Below are 26,194 nucleotides of genomic sequence, written 5' to 3' on the forward strand. Positions count from 1 at the left end.
AGAGCTTGTTATAGGATATTGTGAACTCATGTTTGATCCGTGTGCTATTTTTTTTCAACATTTGTAATGCCCTTTGTAACGTTTAACCACTTTGTTGAATAGAGCTTGTTATAGGATATTGTGAACTGAACCTATTTCGCTGTGAATTTATATTTACTGCGAATAGTTTATTGTGTCTGGTCTTGGTCTGTCTGCACTAAATAAATGATTTGTATCAAGTAATTATTTAGTTTGTCTGTCTACTTTTTTACCTAACCACTAAAGGTCACTCCTTGCACTTCACACATTTGCCCTTTTAATTATTTCCATACTGACATACTTTAACATGCAATGTGCAATGTGTGATAATAGTTTTAGCACCCTGTTGCCATTCAGGTGAGACAATACCTAGTAAATCCTTATTTTTTTTCATGTTGGTGCGCCGCAAAGGTTTTTGGTCTCAGCAAAGTGTGCGGTGGCATTACAACGCTTGGGAACCACTGGCTTGGCTTGTTGGGCATCCAGGTATGCACTGAGATTACGATCGGCACGATGATTGTCGTTCTCAGGAGAATTGTGTTTCTTTGCTGATCACGTTCTCTGTCGCTTTTTACACAGTTCTTACAAGTGGCACATTGGGGATGAGGAGCAGGGCATGCTGACACGCATAGCTGTGGACTTCTGCATGGCATGGGGCCACAGGTCATTAGGGTTAGGGTTAGGGTTAGGGTTAGGTTTAAAAAAATAGGTTATTGAGGTTGTCAGGTGAATCAAACCTTTGGTTCCTCTGACATCCTCAAGTGCACTGGCACTGACAGGTGTTGAGGCTATTGTTGTGTCCTTAAAAGATGCATCCGAAAGTATTCGTTCTATAGTCTGTTTTGTTAAGGTAATTCAGTGGGATGAGATGTGGTGTAATTGAATGATGTGAAGTTTGTATGTACAAGAATACGTCTTAAAAGTAAGGGGAATGTATGGAATTGGGATTAAAATTTAATTATAGAGTCTGGAAGTCTATTACCTAGGTTTTTAAGGGAGTCTGGGTTTTGTTTTGGGGGGGAAATAAGTTATGGGGAATAAATTTAAGGATAAGTTGTGAAATTGATTATTGGGGATAGGATTGAGGGATACATTTGAATAATGGTTAGGTTTAGGGATTGGGTTTAGAGGTTGGTTTGAGTGCCTAGTTAAATTATGGGCTAATTATATTTTAGGGTTAGGGTTAGGGGTTAGGGGTTAGGGTTAGGGTTAGGATCACGGACCACTGTCAATCAGGTGCTTGCCTTGCCGTCCATCCATCCATCCATCTATCTATCTATCTATCTATGACTCTCGATATCTAACTCTCTTGCTTGCTATCGCTCCCCCAATGGTCAGTAGCATAGTAGCATAACAGCAGATCACGGACCACTGTCAATCAGATGCTTGCCTTGCCGTCCATCCATCTATCTATCTATCTATCTATGACTCTTGATATCTAACTCTCTTGCTTGCTATCACTCCCCCAATGGTCAGTAGCATAGTAGCATAACAGCAGATCATGGACCACTGTCAATCAGATGCTTGCCTTGCCATCCATCCATCCATCCATCTATCTATGACTCTCGATATCTAACTCTCTTGCTTGCTATCGCTCCCCCAATGGTCAGTAGCATTGTAGCATAACAGCTGATCACGGACCACTGTCAATCAGATGCTTGCCTTGCCATCCATCCATCCATCCATCTATCTATGACTCTCGATATCTAACTCTCTTGCTTGCTATCGCTCCCCCAATGGTCAGTAGCATAGTAGCATAACAAAAGATCACGGACCACTGTCAATCAGATGCTTGCCTTGCCGTCCATCCATCCATCTATCTATCTATCTATCTATCTATCTATCTATCTATCTATCTATCTATCTATGACTCTCGATATCTAACTCTCTTGCTTGCTATCGCTCCCCCAATGGTCTGTAGCATAACAGCAGATCACGGACCACTGTCAATCAGATGCTTGCCTTGCCGTCCATCCATCCATCCATCTATCTATCTATGACTCTTGATATCTAACTCTCTTGCTTGCTATCGCTCCCCCAATGGTCAGTAGCATAGTAGCATAACAGCAGATCACGGACCACTGTCAATCAGATGCTTGCCTTGCCGTCCATCCATCCATCTATCTATCTATCTATCTATGACTCTCGATATCTAACTCTCTTGCTTGCTATCGCTCCCCCAATGGTCAGTAGCATAGTAGCATAACAGCAGATCAAGAACCACTGTCAATCAGATGCTTGCCTTGCCGTCCATCCATCCATCCATCTATCTATGACTCTCGATATCTAACTTTCTTGCTTGCTATCGCTCCCCCAATGGTCAGTAGCATAGTTGCATAACAGCAGATCACAGACCACTGTCAATCAGATGCTTGCCTTGCTGTCCATCCATCCATCCATCTATCTATGACTCTCGATATCTAACTCTCTTGCTTGCTATCGCTCCCCCAATGGTCAGTAGCATAGTACCATAACAAAAGATCACGGACCACTGTCAATCAGATGCTTGCCTTGCCGTCCATCCATCCATCTATCTATCTATGACTCTTGATATCTAACTCTCTTGCTTGCTATCGCTCCCCCAATGGTCAGTAGCATAGTAGCATAACAGCAGATCACGGACCACTGTCAATCAGATGTTTGCCTTGCCGTCCATCCATCCATCTATCTATCTATCTATCTATCTATCTATCTATCTATGACTCTCGATATCTAACTCTCTTGCTTGCTATCGCTCCCCCAATGGTCAGTAGCTAGTAGCATAACAGCAGATCAAGAACCACTGTCAATCAGATGCTTGCCTTGCCGTCCATCCATCCATCTATCTATCTATCTATCTATGACTCTTGATATCTAACTCTCTTGCTTGCTATTGCTCCCCCAATGGTCAGTAGCATAACAGCAGATCACGGACCACTGTCAATCAGATGCTTGCCTTGCCGTCCATCCATCTATCCATCTATCTATCTATGACTCTTGATATCTAACTCTCTTGCTTGCTATCGCTCCCCCAATGGTCAGTAGCATAGTAGCATAACAGCAGATCACGGACCACTGTCAATCAGATGCTTGCCTTGCCGTCCATCCATCCATCTATCTATCTATCTATCTATGACTCTCGATATCTAACTCTCTTGCTTGCTATCGCTCCCCCAATGCTCAGTAGCATAGTAGCATAACAGCAGATCAAGAACCACTGTCAATCAGATGCTTGCCTTGCCGTCCATCCATCCATCTATCTATCTATATATCTATGACTCTCGATATCTAACTCTCTTGCTTGCTATCGCTCCCCCAATGGTCAGTAGCATTGTAGCATAACAGCAGATCACGGACCACTGTCAATCAGATGCTTGCCTTGCCGTCCATCCATCCATCCATCTATCTATGACTCTCGATATCTAACTTTCTTGCTTGCTATCGCTCCCCCAATGGTCAGTAGCATAGTTGCATAACAGCAGATCACAGACCACTGTCAATCAGATGCTTGCCTTGCCGTCCATCCATCCATCCATCCATCCATCCATCTATCTATCTATGTATCTATGTCTCTCGATATCTAACTCTCTTGCTTGATATCGCTCCCCCAATGGTCAGTAGCATAGTAGCATAAGAGCAGATCACGGACCACTGTCAATCAGATGCTTGCCTTGCCGTCCATCCATCTATCTATCTATCTATCTATGACTCTTGATATCTAACTCTCTTGCTTGCTATCGCTCCCCCAATGGTCAGTAGCATAGTAGCATAACAGCAGATCACGGACCACTGTCAATCAGATGCTTGCCTTGCCGTCCATCCATCCATCTATCTATCTATCTATCTATGACTCTCGATATCTAACTCTCTTGCTTGCTATCGCTCCCCCAATGGTCAGTAGCATAACAGCAGATCACGGACCACTGTCAATCAGATGCTTGCTTTGCCGTCCATCCATCCATCCATCTATCTATCTATGACTCTTGATATCTAACTCTCTTGCTTGCTATCGCTCCCCAATGGTCAGTAGCATAGTAGCATAAAAGCAGATCATGGACCACTGTCAATCAGATGCTTGCCTTGCCGTCCATCCATCCATCTATCTATCTATCTATCTATTTATCCATCTATCTATCTATCTATCTATGACTCTTGATATCTAACTCTCTTGCTTGCTATCGCTCACCCAATGGTCAGTAGCATAGTAGCATTACAGCAGATCAAGAACCACTGTCAATCAGATGCTTGCCTTGCCGTCCATCCATCCATCTATCTATCTATCTATCTATGACTCTCGATATCTAACTCTCTTGCTTGCTATCGCTCCCCCAATGGTCAGTAGCATAACAGCAGATCACGGACCACTGTCAATCAGATGCTTGCCTTGCCGTCCATCCATCCATCCATTTATCTATCTATGACTCTTGATATCTAACTCTCTTGCTTGCTATCGCTCCCCCAATGGTCAGTAGCATAGTAGCATAAAAGCAGATTACAGACCACTGTCAATCAGATGCTTGCCTTGCCGTCCATCCATCCATCCATCTATCTATCTATCTATGACTCTTGATATCTAACTCTCTTGCTTGCTATCGCTCCCCCAATGGTTAGTAGCATTGTAGCATAACTGCAGATCATGGACCACTGTCAATCAGATGCTTGCCTTGCCGTCCATCCATCCATCTATCTATCTATCTATCTATGACTCTTGATATCTAACTCTCTTGCTTGCTATCACTCCCCCAATGGTTAGTAGCATTGTAGCATAACAGCAGATCATGGACCACTGTCAATCAGATGCTTGCCTTGCCGTCCATCCATCCATCCATCTATCTATCTATCTATCAATGACTCTCGATATCTAACTCTCTTGCTTGCTATCGCTCCCCCAATGGTCAGTAGCATAGTAGCATAACAGCAGATCACGGACCACTGTCAATCAGATGCCTGCCTTGCCGTCCATCCATCCATCTATCTATCTATCTATCTATGACTCTTGATATCTAACTCTCTTGCTTGCTATCGCTCCCCCAATGGTCATTAGCATTGTAGCATAACAGCAGATCACGGACCACTGTCAATCAGATGCTTGCCTTGCCGTCCATCCATCCATCCATCTATCTATCTATGACTCTTGATATCTAACTCTCTTGCTTGCTATCGCTCCCCCAATGGTCAGTAGCATAGTAGCATAACAGCAGATTACGGACCACTGTCAATCAGATGCTTGCCTTGCCGTCCATCCATCCATCTATCTATCTATCTATCTATCAATGACTCTCGATATCTAACTCTCTTGCTTGCTATCGCTCCCCCAATGGTCAGTAGCATAGTAGCATAACAGCAGATCACGGACCACTGTCAATCAGATGCTTGCCTTGCCGTCCATCCATCCATCTATCTATCTATCTATCTATGACTCTCGATATCTAACTCTCTTGCTTGCTATCGCTCCCCCAATGGTCAGTAGCATAGTAGCATAACTGCAGATCACGGACCACTGTCAATCAGATGCTTGCCTTGCCGTCCATCCATCCATCTATCTATCTATCTATCTATGACTCTTGATATCTAACTCTCTTGCTTGCTATCACTCCCCCAATGGTCAGTAGCATTGTAGCATAACAGCAGATCACGGACCACTTACAATCAGATGCTTGCCTTGCCGTCCATCCATCCATCTATCTATCTATGACTCTCGATATCTAACTCTCTTGCTTGCTATCGCTCCCCCAATGGTCAGTAGCATAGTAGCATAACAGCAGATCACGGACCACTGTCAATCAGATGCTTGCCTTGCCATCCATCCATCCATCTATCTATCTATCTATCTATCAATGACTCTCGATATCTAACTCTCTTGCTTGCTATCGCTCCCCCAATGGTCAGTAGCATAGTAGCATAACAGCAGATCACGGACCACTGTCAATCAGATGCTTGCCTTGCCGTCCATCCATCCATCTATCTATCTATCTATCTATGACTCTCGATATCTAACTCTCTTGCTTGCTATCGCTCCCCCAATGGTCAGTAGCATAACAGCAGATCACGGACCACTGTCAATCAGATGCTTGCCTTGACGTCCATCCATCTATCTATCTATCTATCTATGACTCTCGATATCTAACTCTCTTGCTTGCTATCGCTCCCCCAATGGTCAATAGCATTGTAGCATAACAGCTGATCACGGACCACTGTCAATCAGATGCTTGCCTTGCCGTCCATCCATCCATCCATCTATCTATGACTCTCGATATCTAACTCTCTTGCTTGCTATCGCTCCCCCAATGGTCAGTAGCAAAGTACCATAACAAAAGATCACGGACCACTGTCAATCAGATGCTTGCCTTGCCGTCCATCCATCCATCTATCTATCTATGACTCTTGATATCTAACTCTCTTGCTTGCTATCGCTCCCCCAATGGTCAGTAGCATAGTAGCATAACAGCAGATCACGGACCACTGTCAATCAGATTTTTGCCTTGCCGTCCATCCATCCATCTATCTATCTATCTATCTATCTATCTATGACTCTCGATATCTAACTCTCTTGCTTGCTATCGCTCCCCCAATGGTCAGTAGCATAGTAGCATAACAGCAGATCAAGAACCACTGTCAATCAGATGCTTGCCTTGCCGTCCATCCATCCATCTATCTATCTATCTATCTATGACGCTTGATATCTAACTTTCTTGCTTGCTATCGCTCCCCCAATGGTCAGTAGCATAACAGCAGATCACGGACCACTGTCAATCAGAAGCTTGCCTTGCCGTCCATCCATCCATCCATCTATCTATCTATGACTCTTGATATCTAACTCTCTTGCTTGCTATCGCTCCCCCAATGGTCAGCAGCATAGTAGCATAACAGCAGATCAAGAACCACTGTCAATCAGATGCTTGCCTTGCCGTCCATCCATCCATCTATCTATCTATCTATCTATGACTCTCGATGTCTAACTCTCTTGCTTGCTATCGCTCCCCCAATGGTCAGTAGCATAGTAACATAACAGCAGATCACGGACCACTGTCAATCAGATGCTTGCCTTGCCGTCCATCTATCCATCCATCTATCTATCTATCTATCAATGACTCTCAATATCTAACTCTCTTGCTTGCTATCGCTCCCCCAATGGTCAGTAGCATAGTAGAATAACAGCAGATCACGGACCACTGTCAATCAGATGCTTGCCTTGCCGTCCATCCATCCATCCATCTATCTATCTATCTATCTATCTATGACTCTCGATATCTAACTCTCTTGCTTGCTATCGCTCCCCCAATGGTCAGTAGCATAGTAGCATAACTGCAGATCACGGACCACTGTCAATCAGATGCTTGCCTTGCCGTCCATCCATCCATCTATCTATCTATCTATCAATGACTCTCGATATCTAACTCTCTTGCTTGCTATCGCTCCCCCAATGGTCAGTAGCATAGTAGCATAACAGCAGATCACGGACCACTGTCAATCAGATGCTTGCCTTGCCGTCCATCCATCTATCTATCTATCTATCTATGACTCTCGATATCTAACTCTCTTGCTTGCTATCGCTCCCCCAATGGTCAGTAGCATTGTAGCATAACAGCTGATCACGGACCACTGTCAATCAGATGCTTGCCTTGCCGTCCATCCATCCATCCATCTATCTATGACTCTCGATATCTAACTCTCTTGCTTGCTATCGCTCCCCCAATGGTCAGTAGCATAGTACCATAACAAAAGATCACGGACCAATGTCAATCAGATGCTTGCCTTGCCGTCCATCCATCCATCTATCTATCTATGACTCTTGATATCTAACTCTCTTGCTTGCTATCGCTCCCCCAATGGTCAGTAGCATAGTAGCATAACAGCAGATCACGGACCACTGTCAATCAGATGTTTGCCTTGCCGTCCATCCATCCATCTATCTATCTATCTATCTATCTATCTATGACTCTCGATATCTAACTCTCTTGCTTGCTATCGCTCCCCCAATGGTCAGTAGCATAGTAGCATAACAGCAGATCAAGAACCACTGTCAATCAGATGCTTGCCTTGCCGTCCATCCATCCATCTATCTATCTATCTATCTATGACTCTTGATATCTAACTCTCTTGCTTGCTATCGCTCCCCCAATGGTCAGTAGCATAACAGCAGATCACGGACCACTGTCAATCAGATGCTTGCCTTGCCGTCCATCCATGCATCCATCTATCTATCTATGACTCTTGATATCTAACTCTCTTGCTTGCTATCGCTCCCCCAATGGTCAGTAGCATAGTAGCATAACAGCAGATCACGGACCACTGTCAATCAGATGCTTGCCTTGCCGTCCATCCATCCATCTATCTATCTATCTATCTATGACTCTCGATATCTAACTCTCTTGCTTGCTATCGCTCCCCCAATGGTCAGTAGCATAGTAGCATAACAGCAGATCAAGAACCACTGTCAATCAGATGCTTGCCTTGCCGTCCATCCATCTATCTATCTATCTATCTATGACTCCTGATATCTAACTCTCTTGCTTGCTATCGCTCCCCCAATGGTCAGTAGCATAGTAGCATAACAGCAGATCACGGACCACTGTCAATCAGATGCTTGCCTTGCCGTCCATCCATCCATCTATCTATCTATCTATCTATGACTCTCGATATCTAACTCTCTTGCTTGCTATCGCTCCCCCAATGGTCAGTAGCATAGTAGCATAACAGCAGATCACGGACCACTGTCAATCAGATGCTTGCCTTGCCGTCCATCCATCCATCTATCTATCTATCTATCTATCTATGACTCTCGATATCTAACTCTCTTGCTTGCTATCGCTCCCCCAATGGTCAGTAGCATAGTAGCATAACAGCAGATCAAGAACCACTGTCAATCAGATGCTTGCCTTGCCGTCCATCCATCTATCTATCTATCTATCTATGACTCCTGATATCTAACTCTCTTGCTTGCTATCGCTCCCCCAATGGTCAGTAGCATAGTAGCATAACAGCAGATCACGGACCACTGTCAATCAGATGCTTGCCTTGCCGTCCATCCATCCATCCATCTATCTATGACTCTCGATATCTAACTTTCTTGCTTGCTATCGCTCCCCCAATGGTCAGTAGCATAGTTGCATAACAGCAGATCACAGACCACTGTCAATCAGATGCTTGCCTTGCCGTCCATCCATCCATCCATCCATCTATCTATCTATGTATCTATGTCTCTCGATATCTAACTCTCTTGCTTGATATCGCTCCCCCAATGGTCAGTAGCATAGTAGCATAACAGCAGATCACGGACCACTGTCAATCAGATGCTTGCCTTGCCGTCCATCTATCTATCTATCTATCTATCTATGACTCCTGATATCTAACTCTCTTGCTTGCTATCGCTCCCCCAATGGTCAGTAGCATAGTAGCATAACAGCAGATCACGGACCACTGTCAATCAGATGCTTGCCTTGCCGTCCATCCATCCATCTATCTATCTATCTATCTATGACTCTCGATATCTAACTCTCTTGCTTGCTATCGCTCCCCCAATGGTCAGTAGCATAACAGCAGATCACGGACCACTGTCAATCAGATGCTTGTCTTGCCGTCCATCCATCCATCCATCTATCTATCTATGACTCTTAATATCTAACTCTCTTGCTTGCTATCGCTCCCCAATGGTCAGTAGCATAGTAGCATAAAAGCAGATCACGGACCACTGTCAATCAGATGCTTGCCTTGCCGTCCATCCATCCATCTATCTATCTATCTATCTATCTATCCATCTATCTATCTATCTATCTATGACTCTTGATATCTAACTCTCTTGCTTGCTATCGCTCCCCCAATGGTCAGTAGCATAGTACCATAACAAAAGATCACGGACCACTGTCAATCAGATGCTTGCCTTGCCGTCCATCCATCCATCTATCTATCTATGACTCTTGATATCTAACTCTCTTGCTTGCTATCGCTCCCCCAATGCTCAGTAGCATTGTAGCATAACAGCAGATCACGGACCACTGTCAATCAGATGCTTGCCTTGTCGTCCATCCACCCATCCATCTATCTATCTATCTATGACTCTTGATATCTAACTCTCTTGCTTGCTATCGCTCCCCCAATGGTCAGTAGCATTGTAGCATAACAGCAGATCACGGACCACTGTCAATCAGATGCTTGCCTTGCCGTCCATCCATCCATCTATCTATCTATCTATCTAAGACTCTTGATATCTAACTCTCTTGCTTGCTTTCGCTCCCCCAATGGTCAGTAGCATAGTATCATAACAGCAGATCACGGACCACTGTCAATCAGATGCTTGCCTTGCCGTCCATCCATCCATCTATCTATCTATCTATCTATGACTCTCGATATCTAACTCTCTTGCTTGCTATCGCTCCCCCAATGGTCAGTAGCATAGTAGCATATCAGCAGATCACGGACCACTGTCAATCAGATGCTTGCCTTGCCATCCATCCATCCATCTATCTATCTATCTATCAATGACTCTCGATATCTAACTCTCTTGCTTGCTATCGCTCCCACAATGGTCAGTAGCATAGTAGCATAACAGCAGATCACGGACCACTGTCAATCAGATGCTTGCCTTGCCGTCCATCCATCCATCTATCTATCTATCTATCTATGACTCTCGATATCTAACTCTCTTGCTTGCTATCGCTCCCCCAATGGTCAGTAGCATAACAGCAGATCACGGACCACTGTCAATCAGATGCTTGCCTTGCCGTCCATCCATCTATCTATCTATCTATCTATGACTCTCGATATCTAACTCTCTTGCTTGCTATCGCTCCCCCAATGGTCAGTAGCATTGTAGCATAACAGCTGATCACGGACCACTGTCAATCAGATGCTTGCCTTGCCGTCCATCCATCCATCCATCTATCTATGACTCTCGATATCTAACTCTCTTGCTTGCTATCGCTCCCCCAATGGTCAGTAGCATAGTACCATAACAAAAGATCACGGACCAATGTCAATCAGATGCTTGCCTTGCCGTCCATCCATCCATCTATCTATCTATGACTCTTGATATCTAACTCTCTTGCTTGCTATCGCTCCCCCAATGGTCAGTAGCATAGTAGCATAACAGCAGATCACGGACCACTGTCAATCAGATGTTTGCCTTGCCGTCCATCCATCCATCTATCTATCTATCTATCTATCTATCTATGACTCTCGATATCTAACTCTCTTGCTTGCTATCGCTCCCCCAATGGTCAGTAGCATAGTAGCATAACAGCAGATCAAGAACCACTGTCAATCAGATGCTTGCCTTGCCGTCCATCCATCCATCTATCTATCTATCTATCTATGACTCTTGATATCTAACTCTCTTGCTTGCTATCGCTCCCCCAATGGTCAGTAGCATAACAGCAGATCACGGACCACTGTCAATCAGATGCTTGCCTTGCCGTCCATCCATGCATCCATCTATCTATCTATGACTCTTGATATCTAACTCTCTTGCTTGCTATCGCTCCCCCAATGGTCAGTAGCATAGTAGCATAACAGCAGATCACGGACCACTGTCAATCAGATGCTTGCCTTGCCGTCCAACCATCCATCTATCTATCTATCTATCTATGACTCTCGATATCTAACTCTCTTGCTTGCTATCGCTCCCCCAATGGTCAGTAGCATAGTAGCATAACAGCAGATCAAGAACCACTGTCAATCAGATGCTTGCCTTGCCGTCCATCCATCTATCTATCTATCTATCTATGACTCCTGATATCTAACTCTCTTGCTTGCTATCGCTCCCCCAATGGTCAGTAGCATAGTAGCATAACAGCAGATCACGGACCACTGTCAATCAGATGCTTGCCTTGCCGTCCATCCATCCATCTATCTATCTATCTATCTATGACTCTCGATATCTAACTCTCTTGCTCGCTATCGCTCCCCCAATGGTCAGTAGCATAGTAGCATAACAGCAGATCACGGACCACTGTCAATCAGATGCTTGCCTTGCCGTCCATCCATCCATCTATCTATCTATCTATCTATGACTCTCGATATCTAACTCTCTTGCTTGCTATCGCTCCCCCAATGGTCAGTAGCATAGTAGCATAACAGCAGATCAAGAACCACTGTCAATCAGATGCTTGCCTTGCCGTCCATCCATCTATCTATCTATCTATCTATGACTCCTGATATCTAACTCTCTTGCTTGCTATCGCTCCCCCATTGGTCAGTAGCATAGTAGCATAACAGCAGATCACGGACCACTGTCAATCAGATGCTTGCCTTGCCGTCCATCCATCCATCCATCTATCTATGACTCTCGATATCTAACTTTCTTGCTTGCTATCGCTCCCCCAATGGTCAGTAGCATAGTTGCATAACAGCAGATCACAGACCACTGTCAATCAGATGCTTGCCTTGCCGTCCATCCATCCATCCATCCATCTATCTATCTATGTATCTATGTCTCTCGATATCTAACTCTCTTGCTTGATATCGCTCCCCCAATGGTCAGTAGCATAGTAGCATAACAGCAGATCACGGACCACTGTCAATCAGATGCTTGCCTTGCCGTCCATCCATCTATCTATCTATCTATCTATGACTCCTGATATCTAACTCTCTTGCTTGCTATCGCTCCCCCAATGGTCAGTAGCATAGTAGCATAACAGCAGATCACGGACCACTGTCAATCAGATGCTTGCCTTGCCGTCCATCCATCCATCTATCTATCTATCTATCTATGACTCTCGATATCTAACTCTCTTGCTTGCTATCGCTCCCCCAATGGTCAGTAGCATAACAGCAGATCACGGACCACTGTCAATCAGATGCTTGTCTTGCCGTCCATCCATCCATCCATCTATCTATCTATGACTCTTGATATCTAACTCTCTTGCTTGCTATCGCTCCCCAATGGTCAGTAGCATAGTAGCATAAAAGCAGATCACGGACCACTGTCAATCAGATGCTTGCCTTGCCGTCCATCCATCCATCTATCTATCTATCTATCTATCTATCTATCTATCTATCTATCCATCTATCTATCTATCTATCTATGACTCTTGATATCTAACTCTCTTGCTTGCTATCGCTCCCCCAATGGTCAGTAGCATTGTAGCATAACAGCAGATCACGGACCACTGTCAATCAGATGCTTGCCTTGTCGTCCATCCACCCATCCATCTATCTATCTATCTATCAAAGACTCTCGATATCTAACTCTCTTGCTTGCTATCGCTCCCCCAATGGTCAGTAGCATAGTAGCATAACAGCAGATCACGGACCACTGTCAATCAGATGCTTGCCTTGCCGTCCATCCATCCATCTATCTATCTATCTATCTATGACTCTTGATATCTAACTCTCTTGCTTGCTATCGCTCCCCCAATGGTCAGTAGCATTGTAGCATAACAGCAGATCACGGACCACTGTCAATCAGATGCTTGCCTTGCCGTCCATCCATCCATCTATCTATCTATCTATCTATGACTCTTGATATCTAACTCTCTTGCTTGCTATCGCTCCCCCAATGGTCAGTAGCATTGTAGCATAACAGCAGATCACGGACCACTGTCAATCAGATGCTTGCCTTGCCGTCCATCCATCCATCTATCTATCTATCTATCTATGACTCTTGATATCTAACTCTCTTACTTGCTTTCGCTCACCCAATGGTCAGTAGCATAGTAGCATAACAGCAGATCACGGACCACTGTCAATCAGATGCTTGCCTTGCCGTCCATCCATCCATCTATCTATCTATCTATCTATGACTCTTGATATCTAACTCTCTTGCTTGCTATCGCTCCCCCAATGGTCAGTAGCATAGTAGCATAACAGCAGATCACGGACCACTGTCAATCAGATGCTTGCCTTTCCGTCCATCCATCCATCCATCTATCTATCTATCTATCTATGACTCTCGATATCTAACTCTCTTGCTTGCTATCGCTCCCCCAATGGTCAGTAGCATAGTAGCATAACAGCAGATCACGGACCACTGTCAATCAGATGCTTGCCTTGCCGTCCATCCATCCATCCATCTATCTATCTATCTATCAATGACTCTCGATATCGAACTCTCTTGCTTGCTATCGCTCCCCCAATGGTCAGTAGCATAGTAGCATAACAGCAGATCACGGACCACTGTCAATCAGATGCTTGCCTTGCCGTCCATCCATCCATCCATCTATCTATCTATTTATCAATGACTCTCGATATCTAACTCTCTTGCTTGCTATCACTCCCCCAATGGTCAGTAGCATAGTAGCATAACAGCAGATCACGGACCACTGTCAATCAGATGCTTGCCTTGCCGTCCATCCATCTATCTATCTATCTATCTATCTATGACTCTTGATATCTAACTCTCTTGCTTGCTATCGCTCCCCCAATGGTCAGTAGCATAGTAGCATAACAGCAGATCACGGACCACTGTCAATCAGATGCTTGCCTTGCCGTCCATCCATCCATCTATCTATCTATCTATGACTCTTGATATCTAACTCTCTTGCTTGCTATCGCTCCCCCAATGGTCAGTAGCATTGTAGCATAACAGCAGATCACGGACCCACTGTCAATCGGATGCTTGCCTTGCCGTCCATCCATCCATCTATCTATCTATCTATCTATCTAAGACTCTTGATATCTAACTCTCTTGCTTGCTATCGCTCCCCCAATGGTCAGTAGCATAGTATCATAACAGCAGATCACGGACCACTGTCAATCAGATGCTTGCCTTGCCGTCCATCCATCCATCTATCTATCTATCTATCTATGACTCTTGATATCTAACTCTCTTACTTGCTTTCAGTCACCCAATGGTCAGTAGCATAGTAGCATAACAGCAGATCACGGACCACTGTCAATCAGATGCTTGCCTTGCCGTCCATCCATCCATCCATCTATCTATCTATCTATCAATGACTCTCGATATCGAACTCTGTTGCTTGCTATCGCTCCCCCAATGGTCAGTAGCATAGTAGCATAACAGCAGATCACGGACCACTGTCAATCAGATGCTTGCCTTGCCGTCCATCCATCTATCTATCTATCTATCTATCTATGACTCTTGATATCTAACTCTCGTGCTTGCTATCGCTCCCCCAATGGTCAGTAGCATAGTAGCATAACAGCAGATCACGGACCACTGTCAATCAGATGCTTGCCTTGCCGTCCATCCATCCATCCATCTATCTATCTATGACTCTTGATATCTAACTCTCTTGCTTGCTATCGCTCCCCCAATGGTCAGTAGCATAGTAGCAAAACAGCAGATCACGGACCACTGTCAATCAGATGCTTGCCTTGCCGTCCATCCATCCATCCATCTATCTATCTATGACTCTTGATATCTAACTCTCTTGCTTGCTATCGCTCCCCCAATGGTCAGTAGCATAGTAGCATAACAGCAGATCACGGACCACTGTCAATCAGATGCTTGCCTTGCCGTCCATCCATCCATCCATCTATCTATCTATCTATCTATGACTCTTGATATCTAACTCTCTTGCTTGCTATCGCTCCCCCAATGGTCAGTAGCATAGTAGCATAACAGCAGATCACGGACCACTGTCAATCAGATACTTGCCTTGCCGTCCATCTATCCATCCATCTATCTATCTATGACTCTTGATATCTAACTCTCTTGCTTGTTATCGCTCCCCCAATGGTAAGTAGCATAGTAGCATAACAGTAGATCACGGACCACTGTCAATCAGATGCTTGCCTTGCCATCCATCCATCCATCTATCTATCTATCTATCTATGACTCTTGATATCTAACTCTCTTGCTTGCTATCGCTCCCCCAATGGTCAGTAGCATTGTAGCATAACAGCAGATCACGGACCACTGTCAATCAGATGCTTGCCATGCCGTCCATCCATCCATCTATCTATCTATCTATCTATGACTCTCGATATCGAACTCTCTTGCTTGCTATCGCTCCCCCAATGGTCAGTAGCATAGTAGCATAACAGCAGATCACGGACCACTGTCAATCAGATGCTTGCCTTGCCGTCCATCCATCCATCCATCTATCTATCTATCTATCAATGACTCTCGATATCTAACTCTCTTGCTTGCTATCACTCCCCCAATGGTCAGTAGCATAATAGCATAACAGCAGATCACGGACCACTGTCAATCAGATGCTTGCCTTGTCGTCCATCCATCCATCCATCTATCTATCTATCTATCTATGACTCTTGATATCTAACTCTCTTGCTTGCTATCGCTCCCCCAATGGTCAGTAGCATAGTAGCATAACAGCAGATCACGGACCACTGTCAATCAGATGCTTGCCTTGCCGTCCATCTATCCATCCATCTATCTATCTATGACTCTTGATATCTAACTCTCTTGCTTGTTATCGCTCCCCCAATGGTAAGTAGCATAGTAGCATAACAGTAGATCACGGACCACTGTCAATCAGATGCTTGCCTTGCCGTCCATCCATCCATCTATCTATCTATCTATCAAAGACTCTTGATATCTAACTCTCTTGCTTGCTTTCGCTCCCCCAATGGTCAGTAGCATAGTATCATAACAGCAGATCACGGACCACTGTCAATCAGATGCTTGCCTTGCCGTCCATCCATCCATCTATCTATCTATCTATCTATGACTCTTGATATCTAACTCTCTTGCTTGCTATCGCTCCCCCAATGGTCAGTAGCATTGTAGCATAACAGCAGATCACGGACCACTGTCAATCAGATGCTTGCCTTGCCGTCCATCCATCCATCTATCTATCTATCTATCTATGACTCTTGATATCTAAGTCTCTTGCTTGCTATCGCTCCCCCAATGGTCAGTAGCATAGTAGCATAACAGCAGATCACGGACCACTGTCAATCAGATGCTTGCCTTGCCGTCCATCCATCCATCCATCTATCTATCTATGACTCTTGATATCTAACTCTCTTGCTTGCTATCGCTCCCCCAATGGTCAGTAGCATAGTAGCATAACAGCAGATCACGGACCACTGTCAATCAGATGCTTGCCTTGCCGTCCATCCATCCATCCATCTATCTATCTATCTATCTATGACTCTTGATATCTAACTCTCTTGCTTGCTATCGCTCCCCCAATGGTCAGTAGCATAGTAGCATAACAGCAGATCACGGACCACTGTCAATCAGATGCTTGCCTTGCCGTCCATCTATCCATCCATCTATCTATCTATGACTCTTGATATCTAACTCTCTTGCTTGCTATCACTCCCCCAATGGTCAGTAGCATAGTAGCATAACAGCAGATCACGGACCACTGTCAATCAGATGCTTGCCTTGCCGTCCATCCATCCATCCATCTATCTATCTATGACTCTTGATATCTAACTCTCTTGCTTGCTATCGCTCCCCCAATGGTCAGTAGCATAGTAGCATAACAGCAGATCACGGACCACTGTCAATCAGATGCTTGCCTTGCCGTCCATCCATCCATCCATCTATCTATCTATCTATCTATGACTCTTGATATCTAACTCTCTTGCTTGCTATCGCTCCCCCAATGGTCAGTAGCATAGTAGCATAACAGCAGATCACGGACCACTGTCAATCAGATGCTTGCCTTGCCGTCCATCTATCCATCCATCTATCTATCTATGACTCTTGATATCTAACTCTCTTGCTTGCTATCACTCCCCCAATGGTCAGTAGCATAGTAGCATAACAGCAGATCACGGACCACTGTCAATCAGGTGCTTGCCTTGCCGTCCATCCATCTATCTATCTATCTATCTATGACTCTTGATATCTAACTCTCTTGCTTGTTATCGCTCCCCCAATGGTCAGTAGCATAGTAGCATAACAGCAGATCACGGACCACTGTCAATCAGATGCTTGCCTTGCCGTCCATCCATCCATCTATCTATCTATCTATCTATGACTCTTGATATCTAACTCTCTTGCTTGCTATCGCTCCCCCAATGGTCAGTAGCATAGTAGCATAACAGCAGATCACGGACCACAGTCAATCAGATGCTTGCCTTGCCGTCCATCCATCCATCCATCTATCTATCTATCTATCAATGACTCTCGATATCTAACTCTCTTGCTTGCTATCACTCCCCCAATGGTCAGTAGCATAGTAGCATAACAGCAGATCACGGACCACTGTCAATCAGATGCTTGCCTTGCCGTCCATCCATCTATCTATCTATCTATCTATGACTCTTGATATCTAACTCTCTTGCTTGCTATCGCTCCCCCAATGGTCAGTAGCATAGTAGCATAACAGCAGATCACGGACCACTGTCAATCAGATGCTTGCCTTGCCGTCCATCCATCCATCTATCTATCTATCTATCTATGACTCTTGATATCTAACTCTCTTGCTTGCTATCGCTCCCCCAATGGTCAGTAGCATTGTAGCATAACAGCAGATCACGGACCACTGTCAATCGGATGCTTGCCTTGCCGTCCATCCATCCATCTATCTATCTATCTATTTAAGACTCTTGATATCTAACTCTCTTGCTTGCTTTCGCTCCCCCAATGGTCAGTAGCATAGTATCATAACAGCAGATCACGGACCACTGTCAATCAGATGCTTGCCTTGCCGTCCATCCATCCATCTATCTATCTATCTATCTATGACTCTTGATATCTAACTCTCTTGCTTGCTATCGCTCCCCCAATGGTCAGTAGCATTGTAGCATAATAGCAGATCACGGACCACTGTCAATCAGATGCTTGCCTTGCCGTCCATCCATCCATCTATCTATCTATCTATCTATGACTCTTGATATCTAACTCTCTTACTTGCTTTCGCTCACCCAATGGTCAGTAGCATAGTAGCATAACAGCAGATCACGGACCACTGTCAATCAGATGCTTGCCTTGCCGTCCATCCATCCATCTATCTATCTATCTATCTATGACTCTTGATATCTAACTCTCTTGCTTGCTATCGCTCCCCCAATGGTCAGTAGCATAGTAGCATAACAGCAGATCACGGAGCACTGTCAATCAGATGCTTGCCTTTCCGTCCATCCATCCATCCATCTATCTATCTATCTATCAATGACTCTCGATATCTAACTCTCTTGCTTGCTATCGCTCCCCCAATGGTCAGTAGCATAGTAGCATAACAGCAGATCACGGACCACTGTCAATCAGATGCTTGCCTTGCCGTCCATCCATCCATCCATCTATCTATCTATCTATCAATGACTCTCGATATCGAACTCTCTTGCTTGCTATCGCTCCCCCAATGGTCAGTAGCATAGTAGCATAACAGCAGATCACGGACCACTGTCAATCAGATGCTTGCCTTGCCGTCCATCCATCCATCCATCTATCTATCTATCTATCAATGACTCTCGATATCTAACTCTCTTGCTTGCTATCACTCCCCCAATGGTCAGTAGCATAGTAGCATAACAGCAGATCACGGACCACTGTCAATCAGATGCTTGCCTTGCCGTCCATCCATCTATCTATCTATCTATCTATCTATGACTCTTGATATCTAACTCTCTTGCTTGCTATCGCTCCCCCAATGGTCAGTAGCATAGTAGCATAACAGCAGATCACGGACCACTGTCAATCAGATGCTTGCCTTGCCGTCCATCCATCTATCTATCTATCTATCTATGACTCTTGATATCTAACTCTCTTGCTTGCTATCGCTCCCCCAATGGTCAGTAGCATAGTAGCATAACAGCAGATCACGGACCACTGTCATTCAGATGCTTGCCTTGCCATCCATCCATCCATCTATCTATCTATCTATCAATGACTCTCGATATCTAACTCTCTTGCTTGCTATCGCTCCCCCAATGGTCAGTAGCATAGTAGCATAACAGCAGATCACGGACCGCTGTCAATCAGGTGCTTGCCTTGCCATCCATCCATCCATCCATCTATCTATCTATCTATCTATCTATCTATCTATCTATCTATCTATGACTCTCGATATCTAACTCTATTGCTTGCTATCGCTCCCCCAATGGTCAGTAGCATAGTAGCATAACAGCAGATCACGGACCACTGTCAATCAGATGCTTGCCTTGCCGTCCATCCATCCATCCAACTATCTATCTATCTATCAATGACTCTCGATATCTAACTCTCTTGCTTGCTATCGCTCCCCCAATGGTCAGTAGCATAGTAGCATAACAGCAGATCACGGACCACTGTCAATCAGATGCTTGCCTTGTCGTCCATCCATCCATCCATCTATCTATCTATCTATCTATGACTCTTGATATCTAACTCTCTTGCTTGCTATCGCTCCCCCAATGGTCAGTAGCATAGTAGCATAACAGCAGATCACGGACCACTGTCAATCAGATGCTTGCCTTGCCGTCCATCTATCCATCCATCTATCTATCTATGACTCTTGATATCTAACTCTCTTGCTTGTTATCGCTCCCCCAATGGTAAGTAGCATAGTAGCATAACAGCAGATCACGGACCACTGTCAATCAGATGCTTGCCTTGCCGTCCATCCATCCATCTATCTATCTATCTATCTATGACTCTCGATATCCTCTCTTGCTTGCTATCGCTCCCCCAATGGTCAGTAGCATAGTAGCATAACAGCAGATCACGGACCACTGTCAATCAGATGCTTGCCTTGCCGTCCATCCATCCATCTATCTATCTATCTATCTATGACTCTTGATATCTAACTCTCTTGCTTGCTATCGCTCCTCCAATGGTCAGTAGCATTGTAGCATAACAGCAGATCACGGACCACTGTCAATCAGATGCTTGCCTTGCCGTCCATCCATCCATCTATCTATCTATCTATCTATGACTCTCGATATCTAACTCTCTTGCTTGTTATCGCTCCCCCAATGGTAAGTAGCATAGTAGCATAACAGCAGATCACGGACCACTGTCAATCAGATGCTTGCCTTGCCGTCCATCCATCCATCTATCTATCTATCTATCTATCTATCTATCTATCTATCTATCTATCTATGACTCTCGATATCTAACTCTCTTGCTTGCTATCGCTCCCCCAATGGTCAGTAGCATAGTAGCATAACAGCAGATCACCGATCACTGTCAATCAGATGCTTGCCTTGCCGTCCATCCATCCATCCATCTATCTATCTATCTATCAATGACTCTCGATATCTAACTCTCTTACTTGCTATCGCTCCCCCAATGGTCAGTAGCATAGTAGCATAACAGCAGATCACGGACCACTGTCAATCAGATGCTTGCCTTGCCGTCCATCCATCCATCTATCTATCTATCTATCAATGACTCTTGATATCTAACTCTCTTGCTTGCTATCGCTCCCCCAATGGTCAGTAGCATAGTAGCATAACAGCAGATCACGGACCACTGTCAATCAGATGCTTGCCTTGCCGTCCATCCATCCATCCATCTATCTATTTATCTATCAATGACTCTCGATATCTAACTCTCTTGCTTGCTATCGCTCCCCCAATGGTCAGTAGCATAGTAGCATAACAGCAGATCACGGACCACTGTCAATCAGATGCTTGCCTTGCCGTCCATCCATCCATCTATCTATCTATCTATCTATGACTCTTGATATCTAACTGTCTTGCTTGCTATCGCTCCCCCAATGGTCAGTAGCATAGTAGCATAACAGCAGATCACGGACCACTGTCACTCAGATGCTTGCCTTGCCGTCCATCCATCCATCCATCTATCTATCTATCTATCAATGACTCTCGATATCTAACTCTCTTGCTTGCTATCGCTACCCCAATGGTCAGTAGCATAGTAGCATAACAGCAGATCACGGACCACTGTCAATCAGATGCTTGCCTTGCCGTCCATCCATCCATCTATCTATCTATCTATCTATGACTCTTGATATCTAACTCTCTTGCTTGCTATCGCCCCCCCAATGGTCAGTAGCATAGTAGCATAACAGCAGATCACGGACCAATGTCAATCAGCTGCTTGCCTTGCCGTCCATCCATCCATCTATCTATCTATCTATCTATGACTCTCGATATCTAACTCTCTTGCTTGCTATCGCTCCCCCAATGGTCAGTAGCATAGTAGCATAACAGCAGATCACGGACCACTGTCAATCAGATGCTTGCCTTGCCGTCCATCCATCCATCCATCCATCTATCTATCTATGACTCTTGATATCTAACTCTCTTGCTTGCTATCGCTCCCCCAATGGTCAGTAGCATAGTAGCATAACAGCAGATCACGGAACACTGTCAATCAGATGCTTGCCTTGCCGTCCATCCATCCATCCATCTATCTATCTATGACTCTTGATATCTAACTCTCTTGCTTGCTATCGCTCCCCCAATGGTCAGTAGCATAGTAGCATAACAGCAGATCACGGAACACTGTCAATCAGATGCTTGCCTTGCCGTCCATCCATCTATCTATCTATCTATCTATCTATCTATCTATCTATCTATCTATCTATCTATGACTCTCGATATCTAACTCTCTTGCTTGCTATCGCTCCCCCAATGGTCACGTATGTTGCATTCAACGACAAAGAAAATCGTGTGCTGGAAATGATTTTTGGCAACTGTGAAGGAACTGCACGACTGCAGCAACCACAACACCTGTGGCGCAATCGGTCAGCGCGTTTGGCTGTTAACCGAAAGGATGGTGGTTTGAATCCACCCAGGGACGGCCCCCTTTTCCCCCCGCCCCTTGTTATTGTTTCTACTTCTGGCGGACAGCTTGCCAGACTGTGGCTACAGTAACCTTAAGCTGCTTGCTGTGGACGGCCATCTTGCAAAAATGTATTGAGCGTTTAGAAACTTCCTTTCCATTGCCTAGGCCAACATAAACCAAGGCACTGCTGGGAGTCGAACCCAGGGTTTCCTGTTTACAAGACAGGCGCTTTGACCAACTAAGCCACGGTGCCAGGACTCTCCAATTCCCCAGTGCCTACACTCAGGCGTAAGGCAAAAAACAAAACAAAACAAAACAAAACAAAACAAAACAAAACAAAACAAAACAAAACAAAACAAAACAAAACAAAACAAAACAAAACAAAACAAAATCTGGATGCAGGCTGCAACAAAGGAAGCACACAGAGGTGAAAACGTAAGGTTAACGGGAGCAACAAGCTCCCTGTTGCGACTGTCCAGGGGCGGCAATGGGAATTGGACGTTGGCCGTTAGGTGCGCGTAGCGCGTGTCCTTTGGGTTCTGGTTCTTCTTTACAAACCGGCGTCTGTCCAGTTGGCTTTCCGGTTCATTACGTCCTCTGATGGCTTTACGATAAGCCTATCTTGCTAAAACTGATGGTCGACAAAGCAGAAGCACAAGCTTCGCAAGGAGCACAGAAAGCCCGCCTAAGGCACCGCTGGGATTTGAACCCAGGACCTCCTGTTTACTAGACAGGCGCTTTAACCAACTAAGCCATGGCGCCAAATCTGCCGCTGCTGCTGCTGATAGTAGAATAACAGCAGATCACGGACCGCTGTCAATCAGGTTCTTGCCATCCATCCATCCATCTATCTATGACTCTCAATATCTAACTCTCTTGCTTGCTATCGCTCCCCCAATGGTCAGTAGCAAAGTAGCATAACAGCAGATCACGGACCACTGTCAATCAGATGCTTGCCTTGCCGTCCATCCATCCATCTATCTATCTATCTATCTATGACTCTTGATATCTAACTCTCTTGCTTGCTATCGCTCCCCCAATGGTCAGTAGCATAGTAGCATAACAGCAGATCACGGAACACTGTCAATCAGATGCTTGCCTTGCCGTCCATCCATCTATCTATCTATCTATCTATCTATCTATCTATCTATCTATGACTCTCGATATCTAACTCTCTTGCTTGCTATCGCTCCCCCAATGGTCACGTATGTTGCATTCAACGACAAAGAAAATCGTGTGCTGGAAATGATTTTTGGCAACTGTGAAGGAACTGCACGACTGCAGCAACCACAACACCTGTGGCGCAATCGGTCAGCGCGTTTGGCTGTTAACCGAAAGGATGGTGGTTTGAATCCACCCAGGGACGGCCCCCTTTTCCCCCCGCCCCTTGTTATTGTTTCTACTTCTGGCGGACAGCTTGCCAGACTGTGGCTACAGTAACCTTAAGCTGCTTGCTGTGGACGGCCATCTTGCAAAAATGTATTGAGCGTTTAGAAACTTCCTTTCCATTGCCTAGGCCAACATAAACCAAGGCACTGCTGGGAGTCGAACCCAGGGTTTCCTGTTTACAAGACAGGCGCTTTGACCAACTAAGCCACGGTGCCAGGACTCTCCAATTCCCCAGTGCCTACACTCAGGCGTAAGGCAAAAAACAAAACAAAACAAAACAAAACAAAACAAAACAAAACAAAACAAAACAAAACAAAACAAAACAAAACAAAACAAAACAAAACAAAACAAAACAAAACAAAACAAAACAAAATCTGGATGCAGGCTGCAACAAAGGAAGCACACAGAGGTGAAAACGTAAGGTTAACGGGAGCAACAAGCTCCCTGTTGCGACTGTCCAGGGGCGGCAATGGGAATTGGACGTTGGCCGTAGCGCGTGTCCTTTGGGTTCTGGTTCTTCTTTACAAACCGGCGTCTGTCCAGTTGGCTTTCCGGTTCATTACGTCCTCTGATGGCTTTACGATAAGCCTATCTTGCTAAAACTGATGGTCGACAAAGCAGAAGCACAAGCTTCGCAAGGAGCACAGAAAGCCCGCCTAAGGCACCGCTGGGATTTGAACCCAGGACCTCCTGTTTACTAGACAGGCGCTTTAACCAACTAAGCCACGGCGCCAAATCTGCCGCTGCTGCTGCTGATAGTAGAATAACAGCAGATCACGGACCGCTGTCAATCAGGTTCTTGCCTTGCCGTCCATCCATCCATCCATCTATCTATGACTCTCAATATCTAACTCTCTTGCTTGCTATCGCTCCCCCAATGGTCAGTAGCAAAGTAGCATAACAGCAGATCACGGACCACTGTCAATCAGATGCTTGCCTTGCCGTCCATCCATCCATCTATCTATCTATCTATCTATGACTCTCGATATCTAACTCTCTTGCTTGCTATCGCTCCCCCAATGGTCAGTAGCATAGTAGCATAACAGCAGATCACGGACCACTGTCAATCAGATGCTTGCCTTGCCGTCCATCCATCCATCTATCTATCTATCTATCTATGACTCTTGATATCTAACTCTCTTGCTTGCTATCGCTCCCCCAATGGTCAGTAGCATTGTAGCATAACAGCAGATCACGGACCAATGTCAATCAGATGCTTGCCTTGCCGTCCATCCATCCATCTATCTATCTATCTATCTATGACTCTTGATATCTAACTCTCTTGCTTGCTATCGCTCCCCCAATGGTCAGTAGCATTGTAGCATAACAGCAGATCACGGACCACTGTCAATCAGATGCTTGCCTTGCCGTCCATCCATCCATCTATCTATCTATCTATCTATGACTCTTGATATCTAACTCTCTTACTTGCTTTCGCTCACCCAATGGTCAGTAGCATAGTAGCATAACAGCAGATCACGGACCACTGTCAATCAGATGCTTGCCTTGCCGTCCATCCATCCATCTATCTATCTATCTATCTATGACTCTTGATATCTAACTCTCTTGCTTGCTATCGCTCCCCCAATGGTCAGTAGCATAGTAGCATAACAGCAGATCACGGACCACTGTCAATCAGATGCTTGCCTTTCCGTCCATCCATCTATCTATCTATCTATCAATGACTCTCGATATCTAACTCTCTTTCTTGCTATCGCTCCCCCAATGGTCAGTAGCATAGTAGCATAACAGCAGATCACGGACCACTGTCAATCAGATGCTTGCCTTGCCGTCCATCCATTCATCCATCTATCTATCTATCTATGACTCTTGATATCTAACTCTCTTGCTTGCTATCGCTCCCCCAATGGTCAGTAGCATAGTAGCATAACAGCAGATCACGGAACACTGTCAATCAGATGCTTGCCTTGCCGTCCATCCATCCATCCATCTATCTATCTATGACTCTTGATATCTAACTCTCTTGCTTGCTATCGCTCCCCCAATGGTCAGTAGCATAGTAGCATAACAGCAGATCACGGAACACTGTCAATCAGATGCTTGCCTTGCCGTCCATCCATCCATCTATCTATCTATCTATCTATCTATCTATGACTCTTGATATCTAACTCTCTTGCTTGCTATCGCTCCCCCAATGGTCAGTAGCATTGTAGCATAACAGCAGATCACGGACCAATGTCAATCAGATGCTTGCCTTGCCGTCCATCCATCCATCTATCTATCTATCTATCT

General features: G+C 44.9%; 4 non-coding genes across 4 annotated transcripts; all 4 read right to left on the reverse strand.

Annotated features, from left to right (window-relative positions):
* Positions 1–22,731: 22,731 nt before the first annotated feature.
* trnat-ugu (transfer RNA threonine (anticodon UGU)) lies at positions 22,732–22,805 on the reverse strand. The gene has a single exon. It is a non-coding gene; the product is annotated as a tRNA-Thr (tRNA).
* Positions 22,806–23,240: 435 nt separating this feature from the next.
* On the reverse strand, positions 23,241–23,314 carry trnat-agu (transfer RNA threonine (anticodon AGU)). Its single transcript has one exon. It is a non-coding gene; the product is annotated as a tRNA-Thr (tRNA).
* A 768-nt stretch (positions 23,315–24,082) lies between these two features.
* On the reverse strand, positions 24,083–24,156 carry trnat-ugu (transfer RNA threonine (anticodon UGU)). The gene has a single exon. It is a non-coding gene; the product is annotated as a tRNA-Thr (tRNA).
* A 444-nt stretch (positions 24,157–24,600) lies between these two features.
* trnat-agu (transfer RNA threonine (anticodon AGU)) lies at positions 24,601–24,674 on the reverse strand. The gene has a single exon. It is a non-coding gene; the product is annotated as a tRNA-Thr (tRNA).
* Positions 24,675–26,194: the final 1,520 nt, after the last annotated feature.

This window comes from Amia ocellicauda, chromosome 2 (assembly GCF_036373705.1).
Source record: "Amia ocellicauda isolate fAmiCal2 chromosome 2, fAmiCal2.hap1, whole genome shotgun sequence".
NCBI lineage: Eukaryota > Metazoa > Chordata > Actinopteri > Amiiformes > Amiidae > Amia > Amia ocellicauda.